At 43.5% G+C, this 20,563-nt stretch overlaps 1 long non-coding RNA gene and 1 pseudogene across 2 annotated transcripts in view; one reads left to right on the top strand and one right to left on the bottom strand.

Moving 5' to 3' along the window:
- LOC148138244 (uncharacterized) overlaps positions 1-20,563 on the top strand; it is a 65,108-nt gene that overhangs the window by 4,084 nt on the left and 40,461 nt on the right. The gene's annotated exons all lie outside the window — the stretch shown is intronic.
- LOC148138245 (perforin-1 pseudogene) lies at positions 128-19,682 on the bottom strand (annotated as a pseudogene). Its single transcript, XR_015754061.1, has 2 exons — positions 19,595-19,682; positions 128-2,060 (listed from the first exon to the last, which is right to left on the bottom strand). The product of XR_015754061.1 is annotated as a perforin-1 pseudogene (transcript).

The following is a 20,563-nucleotide window of genomic DNA, read 5'->3' as shown; positions in this document are numbered from 1 at the left end:
TAATTGTGCCAGGACGCTTTTTCTTTTTACCCCTACCCCCCATGCCCGTTATGTACAGCCCCACAGCACTCCACAAGCTCGCTGAACGAGTGTGCCCGTGCAGACAGATCACATGGAACAGGCTAAATGCACAGAGTTAGATTTATTGAGAAAGTGTAAGATTATAAAGATGCACCTGCTTGTGAACTGAGCTGCTTGCACGGTTGGAAAAAGCCTTCAACGTTTCGATGTAATAGCATAGACGGCGCTTACAATGCTGCAATGGTGTCCGGGAAAGACACTGTCGGAGGTAAAGGTAAGGGGAATTAGATAATGGGGATTGGCGATTTGGAGCGGGTGTTCGGGAAGTGTGTGTTAAGAAGGAGGGTGCGGTTGGTTCCACCCAGGGCAGTGGTGAAGGGCACACTGCCAGGACCAGGCGTGTAATCCTGGCAGGTGGCACCACCCAGGTGCAGGCCGCAGGTGAAGGTGTAGGCATAGGTCACCTTGCCGTACTTGAGGTAGCAGACCTCACAGTGGTTGCCGGAAGTCAGTCTGACCTGGCACTTGCCCAGGAGGTCATTGTTGCTGATGTCGTCCTGGTCCCAGACTTCGATAGTCAGCTTGTGCCCGCTCTCTGCCTTGACCTGGCCAAGGTCCAGCTTGGCGTTCCACCTGGGGTTGTTGTTGCCTGAGATCACCGAGGTCCTGGCCTGCGCCTGGCCGTACCTGACCACCACGTAGCCGTCGGTGCCCGAGAAGACGTCCCCCCAGAGGTCCCGGCCCTCCTGGACAGTGACCACTAGGTGGCCCAGTCCCTTCATCTTGGAGCAGCAGTTGCGGTCCACACGGCTGTCCTCGCGACACAGGCAGGAGCAGGGTTGGCGCGGATCACGGTAGGACCCGTGAGGGCACCGAGAGCCCGCTCCACATTTCTGGGAGAGGGCATTATCCATGATGTACTCACTGATGTAGCGCCGCAGGTTCTTCTGCCTGAGGTCGCCAGCGGGCAGCAGGTGGTGCAGCGGTGCCAGGGCATAGCGCACAAGGCCCGGGGAGGCGAGCAAGCTGTCCATCCAGCGGGCGAAGGCCATGCCATCCCCGGAGAACAAGAGGTCGGCCCCTTGCCGGGCCCGGCCTCCCATCACCTCCGTCTCCCGGTCACTGAAGGCCTGGTGGAAGTTGTCATGGTGCTTCATGGAGCGCGCCTTCTCCTGGCATCGCTTGTAGCCCGGTGAAATTGTGGTGGTCAGGCCCACCGTGACACTGGCCTCCACCGACAGGCAGTCCTTCACCTCCTCGGTGCTATAGCCCTCGGATGCTGCCTCGCATGTCCGAATAGCCGTCACGTCCTTGTAGCGCCCGCCCAGCTCCACTGACTTGAGGTAGTGGGTACCGTAGGTAGCCACCAGCTTCTGATAAGGGTACTTGTCATGACCAACAGAGCTGGCTGGGAGTTTGGAGAGAGAGTATTGGAAATCGGGAGACAGAAGGGGCTTTTCCTTCACCCGATACTGGTAGTATCGGCATTGGAACTGGTGACTGGCGAAACTGTAGTGATCACTTTGGGAGCGGCTGGTGCCAAACTCCACCATCTTGGAATGGGATCCAGCCAGCACCACATTGACACCGACTTCGGGCGTTTGCACAGAGAGGTCCGCATGCCAGTTGTTGGTGATGGAGGAGCTGGTGGACTCTGCCAACTTTGCGGCCGATCGGTAAAGCCGGCTGGAGACTGAGCGCCGGCAGGAGCTCAGGGTGCGCCAGTCCACCAGCGAGATGGGCAGCCGTTGGCGCACGTCATTGAGCAGCTCATTATCGCAGAGAGTGCAGCTCCCGTTGGCCGTGTGCCAGGTGTTCACGTCAATGACGAAGGCTCCCTTGGGCTGCAGGGTCACCACGTCATAGCCCTGCCCTGCCAGCTGCGCCCCCGGCACAAAACCGGCATTGCGGCACTCCTCGGTGATGCTCATGGTGCAGGCACTCAGGGCACCCCGGAAGAGCAGGCAGAGAAAGAGAAGAGTGCCCAGTTGTGAATTCCATTCTGGCATTTTGCTCCGCTGGTGAGTCCAATAGCGAATCTGCAAGAGTAACAGTGAACATCTTAATTTGACAGATTTATGAGCAGCATCATTCCTTCAGTGGTTGGTGAAGATCTGTTTCTTAACGTGGCACATTTGTGAGCCAAAATTAAGTGTTGTCATATGCTGTAGTATGTACATTTTGAAAATCTGTTTTCTTTATTTGACATATTTAAGAGGCTATTGAGACAGGTGTGATATTTTGTATAGGTGTCGAAGTTCTGCTTGCTTAATTTGGCATATTTATGAGCTGTTAAGATATTTTTATTCTATTAAGTGTGTGATGAACTCCTGAATGATATATCTACCAGATTGATGACCTGTTAAGTGCATTATCCTGTCTTCAATGGAGTTTGAGCATAGATGCGCGTTAAACATGATGGACGTGTGAGCTGTGAGTAATTCTATGCTTCTTAAATGGAATTTGATGTTCATATTTACTTAATGTGACAGACGTATGAGCAGTCAAAAAATATAGCATTTTAAGTGTGTCAGTCATTTTTTTTTTGCTAAATCTGAAACGTGGGTAAATTGATACGACGGGAATGCCATCTTATAAGCGTATTGATAGACTGGCCACTTCATTTCACATATGCCAGAGCTGTTAAAAGGGAGGGGGGGGGGGGGGAGGGGGGGTGTTGAAATTCTGATTGCTTAATTTCGCAAATGTTGAGATTTCAAGATCTGCGTGCTACTTTTAGTGGGCAGTAAATTTCTGCTTGTGAAATTCAACAGATTTACAAGATGTTGAAATCAGTCTCCAATCTCAAGTGAGTTTTGACTTTCCGTTTGCTCAACTTGACAGGTTTATGAACTGTTCAAGAGGTTTGCTCTCGTAAGTGGGTGATGGGCATCTGTCTTCTTAATTTGATAGATTCACCATTTGTTCACTTAATTTCACATATTTATGAGCCAAGAGAGGTATTATGCCATGTTCTGTGTTAGTGAAAGACTTCTTTGCTATTTTAGGTAACTAGTAATTATGACATTTGCTGATTATTATTGCTTATTATGACATTGTATGAGCTGTAAAAGTGCATTCTCCAACCCGAAATGCTAGCCATGACGAATGATAGTGAGCTTCCTAAATGGGTTTTTAATTTGCTTAATTTGACGGATTTGTAAGAATTCACAGCAGAATTTTCTGTTAAATTGTTGGTGAAGACCTGCGCACTAGATCTGAAAGTTTTCTGAGGGGTCACCAGAAAGTGCCATCTAAAATTATTCAATTCACTCATGGGATGTCAGCAGCACTGGCTGGCCAGCGATTATTGACCATCTCGAGAGTGGACGATCAATGTCAGTGTGGCATTTTAAATGGGCGGAGCAGATACGTTTGCTTAATATGACCAATTAATCGGCTGTTAAGAGCATTAGGAGAAAGTGAGGACTGCAGATGCTGGAGATCAGAGCCGAGGGTGTGTGGTGCTGGAAAAACACAGCAGGTCAGGCAAAATCTGAGGAGTAGGTGAATCGACCTTCCCGGCATAAGCCCTTCCTCAGGAATGATTCATCCGAATCTGTAAAGAGCATTGTCCGAACCTGAGTGAGTGTTAATGATGCTTGTGTGAACCATAACAGATTTATGAGCTTTGATGGGGAGTGCAGTCCTTAAACGAGAGGGAGAGGCTGAATAGGCCGGCGTTGCATCTCCTGGGGCATCAGATGGCTGAGAGGTGACCTGAAAGGTTGATAAAGTCATGAGGGGCATGAATAGGACAAGTAGACAAGTTCTTTTCCCTGAGGTGTGGGAGTCCAGAACTGGAGGAGCATAAGTTTAAGGTGAGAAAGGGAGACTTAAAAGGTACCTGAGGCATAACTTTTTCACGCAGTGGATGCCTGCCTGCCTGGAATGAGGAAGTGGTGGGGGCTGGTATAATTACAACATGTAAAATGCATCTGGATGGCTATTCGAATAGCAAGAGTTTGGAAGGACATTGGGAATGCAGGCTAGATTAATTTAGGATATCTGGTCAGCGCGGGAAAGTTGGACTGAAGGGTGTGTTTCTGCGCTGTGGATGTCTATGGCTCCATGAGCCACACTGGGTGTTGAAAGCCAGATTGTTTAATTTGACAGATTTATGAGCTGTTCAAAGCTTTCTGAAATTTTAAGTGTCACTTGAAGACCTGTTTGCTAAATCTCATAGGTTTACAGACTACTATGGGCAGAATGTTAACTTTAATTTAGTGTTGATGGACAATTCATTGAATTTGATTTGAATCCCTCGATTACGTTCGTCTCCGTAACTCACTGTTGTGTATCTCTTATTCGATATATTAAGCACCCTCAACACCTCAAATGGGTTCCAGTCTATAACTCTTTCAGGACTATCTGTTGCTCTGACACCACGTTGAACCGCTCAATTATATTCCCATCTGTAACTCACTCCCAGCCACCTGTTATTCTATCTTGGAATCATCATAAATCCCATGATTAGTTTCCAGTCTGTAAGTAAATCTCAGGAATTTGTTGTTAAAAATTTTAAACCATCCGAAAGCCCTCGATTAGATTCCAGTCTGCAACTCACTCACCTGTTATTCGATATACAAACAGCCTTGCACCTCTCAATCAGATTCAAGGCCATAACTAAATCCTTAGAATATGTTATTCTGTTTGTAAACCACACTGAACTGCCGAAATAATTACAGTCTGTAACTCACTAAAAGGTATCCTTATATGTTATATATAAATCACCCTGATCTCTTCGATTAGATTCTAGTCTATAACAAATTGGCAGATATCTGTTATTCTGTACATATAAAACACCACAAACCCTTGGACCAGTTTCTAATCTGTACATCATTCCCAGGTATCTGTTGTTCCATGTTTAACAACGCCTGAGCGTTAATTAAATTCCAGCCTGTAAACCAATTCGAGGTATCTGTTATTCCATACACAAACCATCGCAAACCACTTGATTAGATTCGAGTCTGCAACACAGTCCTGGGTACCTGTTATTCTGTGTACAAACCACCCAGAACCTCTTGACAAAATTCCATTGGGAAACTCACTCCCAGACATCTGTTATTCTGTACATAAACCACAAATCAGATTCCAGTCTGTAATTCAGTTCTGTGTACCTGTTATTCTCGATTTCAACACCAGCCTGTACATCTCGATTAGATTCCAGCCTGTAACTCACTGCTGGTCAACTGTTGTTATGTTCATAAAAAATGCGAAACCCTGCAATTGATTCCAGGTTGGAACTCAGTCCCCGGTATCTGTTCTCCTCAGTATAAGGCACACAGAGTCCCTCGATTCGATTCCGGTCTGTAACTCACTCCTGGGTACCCATATATAGAACATTACAGACTCCTGGATTAGATTCCAACCTGTAGCGTATTCCCATGAATTTGTCATTCCAAGTTTAAACTAGCCTGAAAGCATCAATTAAATTCCACTTTGTAACTCATTCCAGGTATCTATTATTCTATTCATAAAAACAAATTGAGCCCCTCGTCGAGATTCCAGTCCCTAACTCACTCCCAGGTCCTTGTTATTCTATGTGTAAACCACCTCGAACACCTCGATTTGATTTGATTCTGCAACCCACTCCCAGATATCTAGTATTCTCCATATAAACCACTACAAACCTATTATTTATATTCCAGTCTGTAACTCAGTCCCAAGTATCTGTTGTTAGATATCTAAATTATTACACTTCACAGGATTAATTTCCAATTTTTAACTCACTCCTGTGTACCTGGTATTTTACATATAAACCACGCTGAACACCTCGAATAGTTTCAAGAAAGTAACTTACTCCTGAGTATCTGTTATTCGAGATACAAACCATCTTAAACACCTCAATTGGAATCGAGTCTGTAACTTACTCTGCATAGAAAACACCCTGAACACCTCCAATAACTCTGTTATGTAACTCACTTCAAGGTATCTGGTATTCTCTTTATAAACGATCCTGCAACCCTTCATTTGATTCCAGTCTGTACCTCAGTCCTGGGGATCTGCTATTCCTTATGTCGACCACCCTGAACACCTCAATCTGATTTCAATTTGTAATTCACTCCCAACTATCCGTTATTCTCTCTCCTAACCACCTTAAACCCCTCGATTGGATTCCAGTCTGTAACTTAATTCCCAGCCATCTGTTATTCTCTCTCGAAACAATGCTGATACTCTTGATTACATTTCACTCTGCAAATGTAAATTCTAGTCTGTACCTCACTCCTGGGTATCTGTTATTCTATACAGAAACAAACCTGAACCACGCCACTGGATTCCAGTTGGCAGCTCACTCTCAAATATCTGCACGTGAACCGTCCTGAACGCATCAATTAGATGCCAGTCTATAACACCCTCCTACGCATCTGTTATTTGAATAGAGTCCAGCCTGCAACGCAATCCCAGCTATCTGTTAGTCTGTGTGTAAATTACCTGGAACACCTAGATCACAATCCAGTCTGTAGTTTACTCCCAGGTATTTATTATTCTATATATAAACCACCCGGAACACCTCGGTTAGATTCCGGTCTGCAACTTACTCCAGGGTAACTGTTATTCTACATATAAACCACCCCATATCCCTCAATTAGATTACGTTTTGTAACTCATTTCCCTGTGTCTGGTCTTCTGTTTATAAATGATCCTGAAGCCCTTCATTAATTCCAGTCTATTCCAGTCTGTTATTCTGTGTATAAACCATCCTACACCCCTCGATTAGATTCCAGTCAGTAACTAATACCTATTATTCTCTATGTATGCCATCCTGTACATCTCGACTGGATTCCAGTCTGTAACTCACATCTGATTATGTGTTATTCTACATATAAACAACGCTGAACTTCCAGTCTGTTACTCACTGCCACGTATCTGTTATTCTGTCTAAAAACTGTCAGAGCCTTCGAGTAGATTCTAGACTGTACTTCACTCCCCCATCCGTGTTATTCTGTGTATAAACCATCCTGAACCTTTTGACTTGATTCCAGTGGGTGCCTCACTCCCAGATATGTGTTATTCTGTACATATAACACCCTAAGCTGAAAATGTGTTGCTGGAAAAGCGCAGCAGGTCAGGCAGCATCCAAGGAACAGGAGAATCGACGTTTCGGGCATAAGCCCTTCTTCAGGGATGCTGCCTGACCTGCTGCGCTTTTCCAGCAACACATTTTCAGCTCTGATCTCCAGCATCTGCAGTCCTCACTTTCTCCTCGAAGATATAAAACCCTAAGCCCCTCGATGAGATCCAAGCCAGTAACTCACTCCTGGGTTATCTGTTATTCTACATGTAACCTACCCAGATCACCTCAATTAGGTTCCAGTCTGTACCTCATTCCCAAGAATCTGTTTTTCTGTACATAAACCACCTTGAACACCTTGAGTAGATAACAGTCTGTAACTCACCCCACCCCACCCCCACCTCACCCAAGCCGGGTTTCAGCTATTGTGTTTACAGACTGCTCCAAACCCCTCAAAATTAGATTCCAGTCTGTAAATCAGTCTGTTATTTTATATAGCAAACAACTTGTATCCCTCGATTAGATTCCAGTCTCCGACTCTCTCTCAGACATCTGTTATTCTGGATATAAACCACCCTGAACAACACGAACATATTCCAGTTATTTAACTCAGTCCCGACTATCTGTTATTCCATGTGGAAACCACCCTGACTCACTCGATAAGATTCCAAGCGATAACTAAAAACTAGGTATCTGCTATTCAGTACATAAACCACACTGAAACCCTCGATTAGCTTTCAATCTGTGACTTAGTCCCGGACATCTGTCATTCTATAGCTAAAATACCACAACCCCCTGGGTCAGATTCCAGTCTGTAACTCATTCCTTGGCACCTGTTACTCTAGATATAAACCATACCAAATCCCCAAATGAAATTCCAGTCTGTAGCTCACTCCCAGGTATCTATTATTCGATAATTAAATCATCATAAATCCCAGCATTAGATTCCAATCATTAAAATAAAATCTCCCAGGTATCTCTTATCCCAGTTTAAACCATTGTGAATGCATCAATTAGTATCCAGTCTGTAACACATTCCTGGGTATCTGTTATTCTGTAAGAAATCATCTTGAAAGCCTCAGTTAGATTCCAGTTCGTAACTCACTTCCAGGTATGTGTTATTTTATATATGAAATACCCCGAACCCCTCGATTGGACTTCAGTCTTTAACTCCCACCCAGGTATCAGTTATTCTATATATGATAGAATATGTGGGTGGCACGGTGGCACAGTGGTTAGAACTGTTGCTTCACAGCGCCAGAGACCCGGGTTCAATTCCCGCCTCAGGCGACTGACTGTGTGGAGTTTGCACATTCTCCCCGTGTCTGCATGGGTTTCCTGCGGGTGCTCCGGTTTCCTCCCACAGTCACAAAGATGTGCAGGTCAGGTGAATTGGCCATGCTAAATTGCCCGTAGTGTTAGGTGAGGGGTAAATGTAGGGTTATGGGTGGGTTGCGCTTCGGCGGGGTGGTGTGGACTTGTTGGGCCGAAGGGCCTGTTTCCACACTGTAAGTAATCTAATCTAATCTAACCATTCAATTGGAGGCACAATATGTTACCAATCGCGGGTATCTGTTATTCTCCATTATAAAAAACCCTGAGCCCCTCGATTAGATTCTAGGCTGTAACTCACTCCCGCGCATCTGTTATTCGATGTAAATATCATCCTCAACCGCTCAATGAGATAACCACCTTTAACTCACTCCTGGGTAACTGTTATTCAACACACCCAACGCCGAGACGATCCCGATTATCTGTTATTCGATATAGAAGTCAACATAAATCCCACCATTAGATTTCATTCTGAAAACAATCTCCCAGGCATGTGTTAGTCAATTTTTAAATCATCTGGAGGACCTCAATTAAATTCCAGTCTGAAAGTTAATCCTGCGTAGTTGATATTCTATGTATAAAGGATCTTGACCTGCTCAAATCGATTCCCGTCTGTGACTCCATCCCAAGGAAATGTGATCTTGTATGTAAACCACCTGAACCCCTCGATTAGATTCCAGTCTATAACGCACATCTAGGTATCTGTTATTCTATATATAAACCAACCCGTTACACTCCTTTATATTCCAGTCTGTAAGGCACTCCCGGGTATCTGTTATTCTGTATCTGAACCACCCTGAACCTCTCGATTAGATTCCACTCTGTATCTCACTGCCGGTTATGTGCGATGTTGTATATAAACCACCCTGAACCACTCGATTACATTCCAGTCTCACATCCAGGTGTCTGTTATTCTGTAAATGGACCATCCCGAACCCCTCAATTAGACCCCATCTGTAACTCACACCCGGGTATCCGTTATTCTGTATCGACACGACCCTGAACCCCTCGATTAGATTCCAGTCTGTAACACACTCAAGGTACCTGTTATTCTAAATACAAACCATCTTGAACACCTCGATTGCATTCCAGTCTGCAACTCCTTCCCAGGAATCTGTCAGTCTGCATATAAAACCTTCGATGAGATTCCAATCTATAATTTATTCCCGGGTGTCTGTTATTCTGTATGTAAACCACCCCAATCCTCTCGATTAAATTCCATTCTATACCTCACTCCTGGATATCTGTTTGTCTGGATAAAAATCCTTCGATTAGATTCCAGTTTATATCTCCCTCCTGGGTATCTGTTATTCTGTATATAAATCAGCCTGAACCCCTCGATTAGATTCCAGTCTGTAACTCCCTCCCAGGTATCTGTTATTCTGTATATAAACCACCCCGAACCCCTCGATTAGATTCCTGTCTGTAACTCCCTCCCGGGTATCTGTTATTCTGTATATAAACCACCCCGAACCCCTTGATTAGATTCCAGTCTGTAACTCCCTCCCAGGTATCTGTTATTCTGTATATAAACCACCCTGAACCTCTCGATTAGATTCCAGTCTGTAACTCCCTCCCGGGTATCTGTTATTCTGTATATAAACCACCCCGAACCCCTTGATTAGATTCCAGTCTGTAACTCCCTCCCAGGTATCTGTTATTCTGTATATAAACCACCCTGAACCCCTCGATTAGATTCCAGTCTGTATCTCCCTCCCGGGTATCTGTTATTCTGTATATAAACCACCCTGAACCCCTCGATTAGATTCCAGTCTGTAACTCCCTCCCAGGTATCTGTTATTCTGTATATAAACCACCCCGAACCCCTCGATTAGATTCCAGTCTGTAACTCCCTCCCGGGTATCTGTTATTCTGTATATAAACCACCCTGAACCCCTCGATTAGATTCCAGTCTGTAACTCCCTCCCGGGTATCTGTTATTCTGTATATAAACCACCCCGAACCCCTTGATTAGATTCCAGTCTGTAACTCCCTCCCAGGTATCTGTTATTCTGTATATAAATCACCCTGAACCCCTTGATTAGATTCCAGTCCTTAATGCACTCCGAGCATCTGTTATTCTTTATATAAACCACCCCAAACCCGTCGATTTGTTTCCAGTTTGTAACTCGCTCCCGGGTATATGTTATTTTGTATATAAATCACCTTGCACCCCTCGATTAGATTCAAGTTTGTAACTGGCTCTCAGGTAATTATTATTGTATTTTTAAAGCATATTAGATTCCAGTCTATTCTCAGTCTCAGGTATGTGCTATTCTGTCTATAAACCATCCTGAACGCCTCGGACAGATTCCAGACTGGAACTCACTCCTGCCTGTATGTTATTCTATACATAAAGCACCCCGAACCCCTCGATTAGATTCCAATCTCTACCTCACTCCCAGGTATCTGTTATTGCATACATAAAATACCACAATCTCCTGGATTAGAGTCGATCTGTAACTCATTCCCAGGTAACTGTTATTCCATGTGAAACCCTGAACCCTTCAATTATATTCCAGGCAGAAACTCACTCCCAGGTATGTGAGATTTTATATTTAAACCACCCTGATCCCGTTGAGTAGATTCCAGTCTGGAACTCACACACAGATACGTATTATTCTACACAAAAACGAACGTAAAACCTCAATTCAATTCCAGTCAATATCTCACTCCCAGATACTTATTGTTCTGTATATAAACCACCCCAAAACCCTCAATTATACTCCAGTCTGTAACTCACTCCCGGGTATCTGTTGTTCTGTATATAAACCACTCCTAACCTCTCGACTAGATTCCAGTCTGTAACTCACTCCCGGGTATCTGTTGTTCTCGATGTTAACCACTCCTAACCTCTCGATTAGATTCCAGTCTGTAACTCCCTCCCGGGTATCTGTTATTCTGTATATAAACCACCCCGAACCCCTCGATTAGATTCCAGTCTGTAACTCCCTCCCGGGTATCTGTTATTCTGTATATAAACCACCCTGAACCCCATTTGATTTGTGTCTGTAACTCACTCCTGGATATCTGATATTCATAAAGCATAAAGCACCATAAACACCTACAATAGATTCCAGTCAGTAACTCACTCCCACATATGTGTTATTTAATGTCTTAACCGCCCCAAACGCCTCGATTTGATTACTGTCTGTACCTCGTTCCTGGGTATCTTTTATTCCACACAAAAAGCACCCCAAACGGCTGGATTAGATTCCAGTCTGTAACTTATTTCTGGGTGTCTGTTATTCTATGTTTAAACTACAACAAATGCCTCAATCAAATTTCCAGTCTGTAACTCTCTTCCGGGAATCTGTTCTTCTGGATGGAAACCATCGCATTCTCCTTGATTAGATTCCAGTCTGTAACTCCCTCCTGGGTATCTGTTATTCTGTATATAAACCACCCTGAACCACTTGACTGAAATCCAGTCTCTACATCACTCCTGGGTATCTGTTATTCTATATACAAACCATCCTGAAACGCTAAATTAAATTCCAGTCTGTAATTTACTCCCAGGTATGTGTTTTCTTTATTTTTAAACTACCATGAAAGTCTAGATTAAATTCCCGTCTTTAACGCACGGCCTTTCAATTGTTGTTCTACATATAAACCAGGCTGTACACCTCGATTAGCGTTAAGTCTGCAACTATCTCCAGGCATCTTTTATTCCATACATAAAACACACTGAATTCTTCGGTTCGATTCCAGGTTGTAACTAAATCTTGCTTATCTGTTATTCTGAACATGAACCACCCTGAACCCCTCGATTAGATTCCAGTTTGTAACTCACTCCCAGGTATCTGTTATTCTGGACATGAACCACCCTGAACCCCTCGATTAGATTCCAGTCTGTAACTCACTCCTGGGTATCTGTTATTCTGTATATAAACCACCCCGAACCCCTAGATTAGATTCCAGTCTGTAACTCACTCCCGGGTATCTGTTATTCTGTATATAAACCACCCTGAACCCCTCGATTAGATTCCAGTCTGTTACTCACTCCCGGGTATCTGTTATTCTGTATATAAACCACCCTGAACCCCTCGATTAGATTCCAGTCTGTAACTCACTCCCGGGTATCTGTTATTCTGTATATAAACCCCCCCGAACCCCTCGATTAGATTCCAGTCTGTAACTCCCTCCCGGGTATCTGTTATTCTGTATATAAACCACCCCGAACCCCTCGATTAGATTCCAGTCTGTAACTCACTCCCGGGTATCTGTTATTCTGTATATAAACCACCCCGAACCCCTCGATTAGATTCCAGTCTGTAACTCACTCCCGGGTATCTGTTATTCTGTATATAAACCACCCTGAACCCCTCGATTAGATTCCAGTCTGTAACTCACTCCCGGGTATCTGTTTTCCGATACATAAAGACAACTGAACCCTTCGATTAAATTCCAATTGTAAACTCAGTCCCGGGTACCTGTCATTCTATACATAAACCCCCCGAACCCCTCGATTCAATTCCAGGCTGCAACTAAATCCTGGCTATCTGCTATTCTGTACATAAATCACACTAATACCTTCAATTAGATTTCAGTCTCTAACTCACTCCAAGGTGTCTGTTATTCTATATATTAACACCACAAACCCCTGGATTAGATTCTGTTCTGTAAATCATTCCCAGATATCTGTTATTAATTTTTTTTAACTGCCATGAATTCCTCGATTAGATTAGTCTGTAAATCACTCCCAGATACGTGTGATTTTATGTTCCAACCACACTGAAACCCTCGATTTGATTCCAGTCTGTAACCCACTCCCAGGCCCCTATTATTCGACACATAAACCACCCTGAAACTCTTGATCGATTCCATTGGGTAACACACTCCCACATTTATGTTATTCTGTACAAACACCAATCTGAACCCCTAGATTAAATTCCAGTCTGTATCTCATTCCTCGATACTTGTTCTTCCATCCAAAAACAAAATCCTGAAAACTTGAATTGGATTGACGTCTGTAACTCACTCCTGGGTAACTGTTATTCTATATACAAACAATCCCAAGTCCCTCGATTAGATTCCAGTCTGTAACTCAATCCTAGGTGTCTGTTTTTCGAGGTATAATACAGCACAAATTCCTGGGCTGATTTCCAGTCTGTGAAGCATTCCTTGATGTCTGTTATTTCATGTCAAAACTGCCCTGAACCCCTCTATTAGATTCCAGTATAAAAGGCATTCCTGGTTGTGTGCAATTTTATATCTATGTATATATACCTTGAACCCCTCGATTAGATTGCAGTTTGTAAATCACTACTGGTTATCAGTTATTCTGTAGATGAACCAACCCAAACCCCTCAATTCGGTACGAGTCTATAACTCATTCCCCGGAAATTCGATAAACAAAACACCTCAAATGCCTGGATTAAATGCCACTCTGCAAATCAATACTGGGTATCTGTTATTTTCTCTCTCAACCACCCTGAACCCCTTAATTAGAATCCAGGCTGTAACTAACTCTCAGCTACCTGTTATTCTGTGAATAAACGACCCTGAACACCTCGGCTGGATTCCAGTCTGTAACTCACTCATGGGTATCTCTCATTCTTCATATAAACCACCATAACACCATCGATTGTATTCCGGGTCTGCACATCACTCCCAGGTATGTCATATTCTTTAGATAAATCATCTGAATCTCTCGATTAGACTCCAGTCTGTACCACGCACTCAGGAAATACCACCTCGACCCCTCAATTACATTCCGGTCTGTAGCTCACTCCCAGTTCCCTATTATTCTCTATATATAAACTGCCCCGGAAGCACCGAACTCGATTCCATTCAGTACGTCGTACCCAGATATGTGTTATTCTTTACCTAACATACCCTGAAAACCTCGAATGGATTTCAGTCTGTAACTCAATTCTGGACATATCTTATTCGATATCAAAGCTACCTTTGACCCCGCGATTACATTTCAGTCTGAGACTCACATCTGGGTATACATTATTCAATAGATAAATCACCCTGAATCCTTCGATTCGATTCCAGGCTGTAACTAAGTCCTGGCTGTCTGTTATTCTTTCCATAAACCACACTAAAACCTTCGATTAGATTCCAGGCTGTAACTCAGTACCAGGTACCTGTTATTCCATACGTAAACTACCCTGAACCCCCTCGATTAGATTCCAGTCCGTAACTAACTCTCAACAATTTTTTATTCGGTAAATAAACGACCCTGAACACCTCGCCTGTATTTCAGTCTGTAACTCACTCCTGGTTATCTCTTATTCTACATATAAACCACCACAAAACTTCAGTTGTATTCTGCATCTGGACATCACTCCCAGGTGTCTCATATACTTTATATAAATCATCTGAAACCCTCGATTAGATTCCAGGCTCCACCACACTCCCAGAAATCTACCACCCCGAACCCTTAATTAGATTTTGGTCAGCAGTTCGCTCCCGTTACTCTCTTAATTTTTTATGTATAAAGCCCCCGGCAGCCTGTGACTCGATTCTAGTCAGTAATTCATTCCCAGATATGTGTTATTCTGCACATAAACCGCCCTGAACACCTCGAAAGGATTTCAGCCTGTACCTCAGTTCTGGATATCTCTTATGCGATTTCGGAACCACCTTGGATCCCTCGATGACATTCCAGTCTGTTACTCACGCCCGGGAATATGTTGTCCTATACATAAAACACTCTGCATCCTTCGATTCGATTCCAGGCTGTAACTAAATCCTGGCTGTCTGCTATTCTTTCTATAAACCACATTAAGCCCTTCGATTAGATTCCAGTCTGTAACTCACTCCCGGGTACCTGTAATTCTCCATATAAACCACCCTGAACCCCTCGACTGGTTTCAAGTCTGTAACTCACTCACAGACCCCTATTTTTACGATATTTTAAGCGCCCAGAAACTCTTGGCTCGATTCCAGTGGTTAACTCACTCCCATATATGTGTTATTCTGTACATAAACTAACCTGAGCCCCTCGATTAAATTCCAGTCTGTAACTCACTCCTGGATCCCTCTCCTTCTTTCCAAAAACCATCCTGAAAACTTGAAACGGATTGAAGTCTGTAACTCAATTCTGGGCAACTGTTATTGTATATATAAACCACTCTGAAGCCCTCGATTAGATTCCAGTCTGTTACTCCCTCCTGGGTATCTACTTTTTTGCATATAAGCCACCATGAACCATTCATCTAGATTCCAATCTGCCACTCACTCCAGGGTATCTGTCATTCAAGATATAACAGACCACAAATCCTTTGTTTGATTTGCAGTCTGTGGAGTATTCCCATATGCCCGTTCTTCCATGTAAAAACGACCCTGGAATCCTCGATTAGATTGCAGTTTCTGAATTACTACTGGTTATCTATTTTTCTGTATATATACCAAACCAAACTCCTCGATTAGATTCCAGTCTGTAACTCATACTCGGGTATCTGTTATTCCATATATAAAACACCACAAATCCCTGGATTAGATTCCAGTCTGTAAATCACTTCTGGGTATCTGTTATTCCACGTTTAATCTACCCTGAAAGCCTCAATTAAATTCCATCTGTAACTCACTCCTGGGTATCTCTTATTATACATAGAAACCACCACAAAACCTTCGATTATATTCTGGGTCTGTACCTCACTCCCAGGTATCTCATATACTTTATACAAACCATATTATACCCTCTATTAGCTTCCAGTCTGTACCTCACTCCCAGGAATCTACAACCCCAAAACTTCAATTATGTTCTGGTCTGTAGCTCTGTACCGGTTCTGTATTATTCTATAAATCCCCCTGGAAACCCGGGACTTGATTCCAGTCAGTAATTCATTCCCAGATATGTGTTATTCTGTACGTAATCCACCCTGAACATCTCGAATGGATTTCAGTCTGTAAGTCACTACTGGGTATCCCTTATTCTATCCCGAATCTTGGACCGCTCAATTACATTCCAGTTTGCAACTCACACCCGGGGATATCTTGTTCTACAGAAAAACCACCCTGAATCCTTCGATTCGATTCCAGGCTGTAACTAATTCCCAGCTGTCTGTTATTCTTTCCATGAACCGCACTAAACACTTCGATTAAATTATAGTCTGTAACCCAACCTTCGTATGTGTTAATCGGCATTTTAAAAAAAACCCTTGCAGCCGTCGATTAGATTCCAGTCTGTAACCGCCTCCTGGGGAGCTGTTTTTCTAAACATAAACCATCCTGAACCTCTCGATTAGATTCCAGTCTGTAACTTCCTCCTGGGTTCCTGTTATTCCATATATAAGCCACACCAAATCCCTCCATTAGATTCCAGTCTGTAACTCCCTCCTGGGTATCTGTTATTCTGTATATAAACCACCCTGAACCCCTCGATTATATTCCAGTCTGTAACTCACTCTCGGGTACATTATTCTGTACAGAAACCCCCCCCGAACCCCGAGATTAGATTCCAGTCTGTAACTCCCTCCTGGATATCTGGTATTGTGTATATAAACCACCCTGAACCCCTCGATTAGATTCCAGTCTGTAACTCCCTCCCGGGTATCTGTTAGTCTGTATATAAACCATCCTGAACCCCTCGGTTAGATTCCAATCTGTAACTCCCTCCTGGGGTATCTGTTATTCTGTATATAAACCACCCTGAACCCCTCGATTAGATTCCAGTCTGTAACTCACTCCTGGGTATCTGTTATTCTGTATATAAACCACCACTAACCCCTCGATTAGATTCCAGTCTGTAACTCACTCCCGGGTATCTGTTATTCTGTATATAAACCACCCTGAACCCCTCGATTAGATTCCAGTCTGTAACTCACTCCCGGGTACATTATTCTGTACAGAAACCCCCCCGAACCCCGAGATTAGATTCCAGTCTGTAACTCCCTCCTGGATATCTGTTATTGTGTATATAAACCACCCTGAACCCCTCGATTAGATTCCAGTCTGTAACTCCCTCCCGGGTATCTGTTATTCTGTATATAAACCATCCTGAACCCCTCGGTTAGATTCCAATCTGTAACTCCCTCCTGGGGTATCTGTTATTCTGTATATAAACCACACTGAACCCCTCGATTAGATTCCTGTCTGTAACTCACTCTCGGGTATCTGTTATTCTGTATATAAACCACCCCCCCCCCGAACCCCTCGATTAGATTCCAGTCTGTAACCCCCTCCTGGATATCTGTTCTTCCATCCAAAAAACGTCCTGAAAACTTGAATTGAATTGAAGTCTGAAACTCATTCCTTTGTATCTGCTGTTCTGTATAAATATCACCCTGAGCAATTTAAATCAATTGCAAGCTGTAACTCACTCCTGGATATCTCTTATTCCATTATTAAACCTCACTCGATTGAAGTCATGGCTGTAACTAACCCCAGTATATGTATTATACCATATCAAAACCGCACCGAACCGCTCGATTAGATTCCAGTCCTTAACTCACTCCCGGGTGTCTGTTATACTATATTTAAACCACCCCAAACCCCTCATTGCATTCCAGTCCATAAATCACTCCCGCCAATCTGTTTTTCTATCTATCATCTACTCTGAACACCTCGATTGAATTCCAGTCTGTAACTCGCTCCTGGATCACTCTCCTTCCATTCAAACACCATCCTGAAAACTTGAAATGGATTAAAGTCTGCACCTTACTCCTGGGTAACTGTTACTGTATATATAAGCCACCCTGAACCCTTCATTTAGATTCCAATCTGTCACTCACTCCCGGGTATCTGTTATACCAGATATCATAGAGCACAAATCTCAGGTTTGATTTGCAGTCTGTGGAGCATTCCCAGATACCTGTTATTCCATGTTAAAACTACCCTGGAACCCACAATTAGTTTCCAGATTCTATATCACTGCTGGTTATCTGTTTTCCTGTATGTAAACCAAACCAAACTCCTCAATCAGATTCCAATCTGTAACTCACTGTCGAGTATATGTCATTCCATAGAAAAACCACCTCAAATTCCTGGATTAGATTCCAGTCTGTAACTCCCTCCCGGGTATGTTATTCTGTACAGAAACCCCCTTGAATCCCTTAATTAAATCCCAGTCTCGAACTCACTCCTGGATACCTGTTCTTCCATCCAAAAACTATCCTGAAAACTTGAATTGAATTGAAGTCTGTAACTCATTCCTTTGTATCTGTTGTTCCATATAAAAACCACCCTGAGCAGTTCAAATCGATTGCAGGATGTAACCTACTCCTGGATATCTCTTACTCTATTATTAAACCTCACTGAACACATCGATTGAAGTCAAGTCTGTAATTAACCCCTGTATATCTGTTATTCTGTATCGAAACCATACCAAACCGCTCGATTATATTCCAGTCCTTAACTCACTCCCGGGTATCTGTTATTCTATAGATAAAACACCCCTAGCTCCTCGACTATATTCCGGTCCATAACTCACTCCTGCCAATCTCATTTTCTGCATATCATCTTCCCTGAACTCCTCGATTAGATTTCTGTCTTTAACTCACTCCTGGGTGTCTGTTATTCTATATACATATAACATCACAAATCATTGGATTAGATTCGAATCTGTACATCATTCCTGGGTATCTATTATTCCATGTTTAAACTACTTTGAACGCCTCAACCAAATTCCATCTGTAACTCACTTTCAGGTATCTGTTATTTTCTTTATAACCCACACTGAACCCCTTGATTAGATTCCAATCTGTAACTCACTCTCAGCTACCTGTTCATTTGCACATAAACGACCCTGAACACCTCAAATGGATTCCAGTCTGTAAGTTGCACCTGGATATTCTGTATCTAACCTATTATACTCATAAACCACCACAAAACCCTTGATTATATTCTGGGTGTGCACCTCACTCCCAGGTATCTCATATTATTTAAATAAACCCCTCGATTAGATTCCACTCTTTAACTCACTCCCAGGAATCTGTTATTCTCTACACAAACCACCCCAAACCCCTCGATTAGAGTCCAGTCTGTACATCGCTCCCAGGTTTCTGTTATTTTGTATATAAATCATCCTGAACGTTTTGATTAGATACCAATTTGTAACCCATTCCTAGGTTTTTGTTGTTTTATATGCATAAACTATTGCGAACTCCTAGAATTGATTCCAGTCTGTAACTCAGTCCTGGGTATCTGTTATCCTGTTTAGCACCATCCCAAATACTCAGCTTTCTCTCTCTGTAACTTGAAACCTGCCCTGAGCTGCTGATAACTTTGCCCTCAGTTTTGTCTCCCTTTGTTCAGTGCTCTGTTTGCACGTACCTCGGTTCAGTGTTAACTGCTGATCCCCTCCGACCTCACACCAGCCGTGTCTGAGAGAGTGCAAAGGACAGGGAGGCCTGTGTTTTATGTTGTCTGACACAGCTCACTGGGCCCCAGCCTAAACCACATGCCTGAGTGCTTTCACTTTGGTCTGGTGTGACAGTAAGTGTCATTTCTCAACAGAAATGAGTTCTGCCAGATGACAGAGTGTCACTGACTCTCAGCACACTGTCCAGCACAAAGCTTGTGCAACCCTCCTGCGATATTTAATCTTGCTGCCTGGTGCCTTTCATCTCCCAAACTGTGCCCATTGGATTGTACTGCTGTCCGCTAACGATAGGGGGCAGAGATGTGTGGGGAGACAAGGAAGAGCTCACTGGAACTGTGAGGATGGGAAGGATTGTTGTCTTAGTTGGAAAACATATATCCCAATGGATCCAAAAAGCCTTCCCATTCACTCCCACTTTACACCATCCCAATACACCCAAACCCCTCCTTTCCCACTCCCACTCTCTGCAATTGCAATGAACCCAAACTCCGTCCCGTTGACTCACGCTCGACACTGTCCCAATGGACTCCACCTCCTTCCCGTTCATTCCCACTCTACACCATTCCAATGGATACAAAACCCTTTCAGTTCACTCCCACTCTACGTCATCCCAATGTTTTCCAAACGCCTTCTCATTTACTTCCGCCCCACACTGTCCGAATGAATCCAAACTCCTTCCCATTCACTACCACATGACAGATTCCAAAATGGACCAGCTCCCAATCACTCCCACTTTACACCATCCTAATGCACCCAAACCCCTCCTTTCCCACTCCCACTCTGTGCGATTGCAACGGACCAAAACTCCTTCCCGTTGTTTCCCGTTCTACACTGTCCCAGTTGTCACCAAACCCCTTCCCATTCACGCCCGCTCTACACCATCCCAATGGACCCGAGCCCCTTCCCATTAACTCCCGTTT

This window comes from Chiloscyllium plagiosum, unplaced genomic scaffold (genome assembly GCF_037043375.1).
Source record: "Chiloscyllium plagiosum isolate Xiang-an unplaced genomic scaffold, Cpla_swu_hap1 HiC_scaffold_41, whole genome shotgun sequence".
Lineage (NCBI taxonomy): Eukaryota > Metazoa > Chordata > Chondrichthyes > Orectolobiformes > Hemiscylliidae > Chiloscyllium > Chiloscyllium plagiosum.
This window is presented reverse-complemented; position numbering and strand designations above follow the sequence as displayed.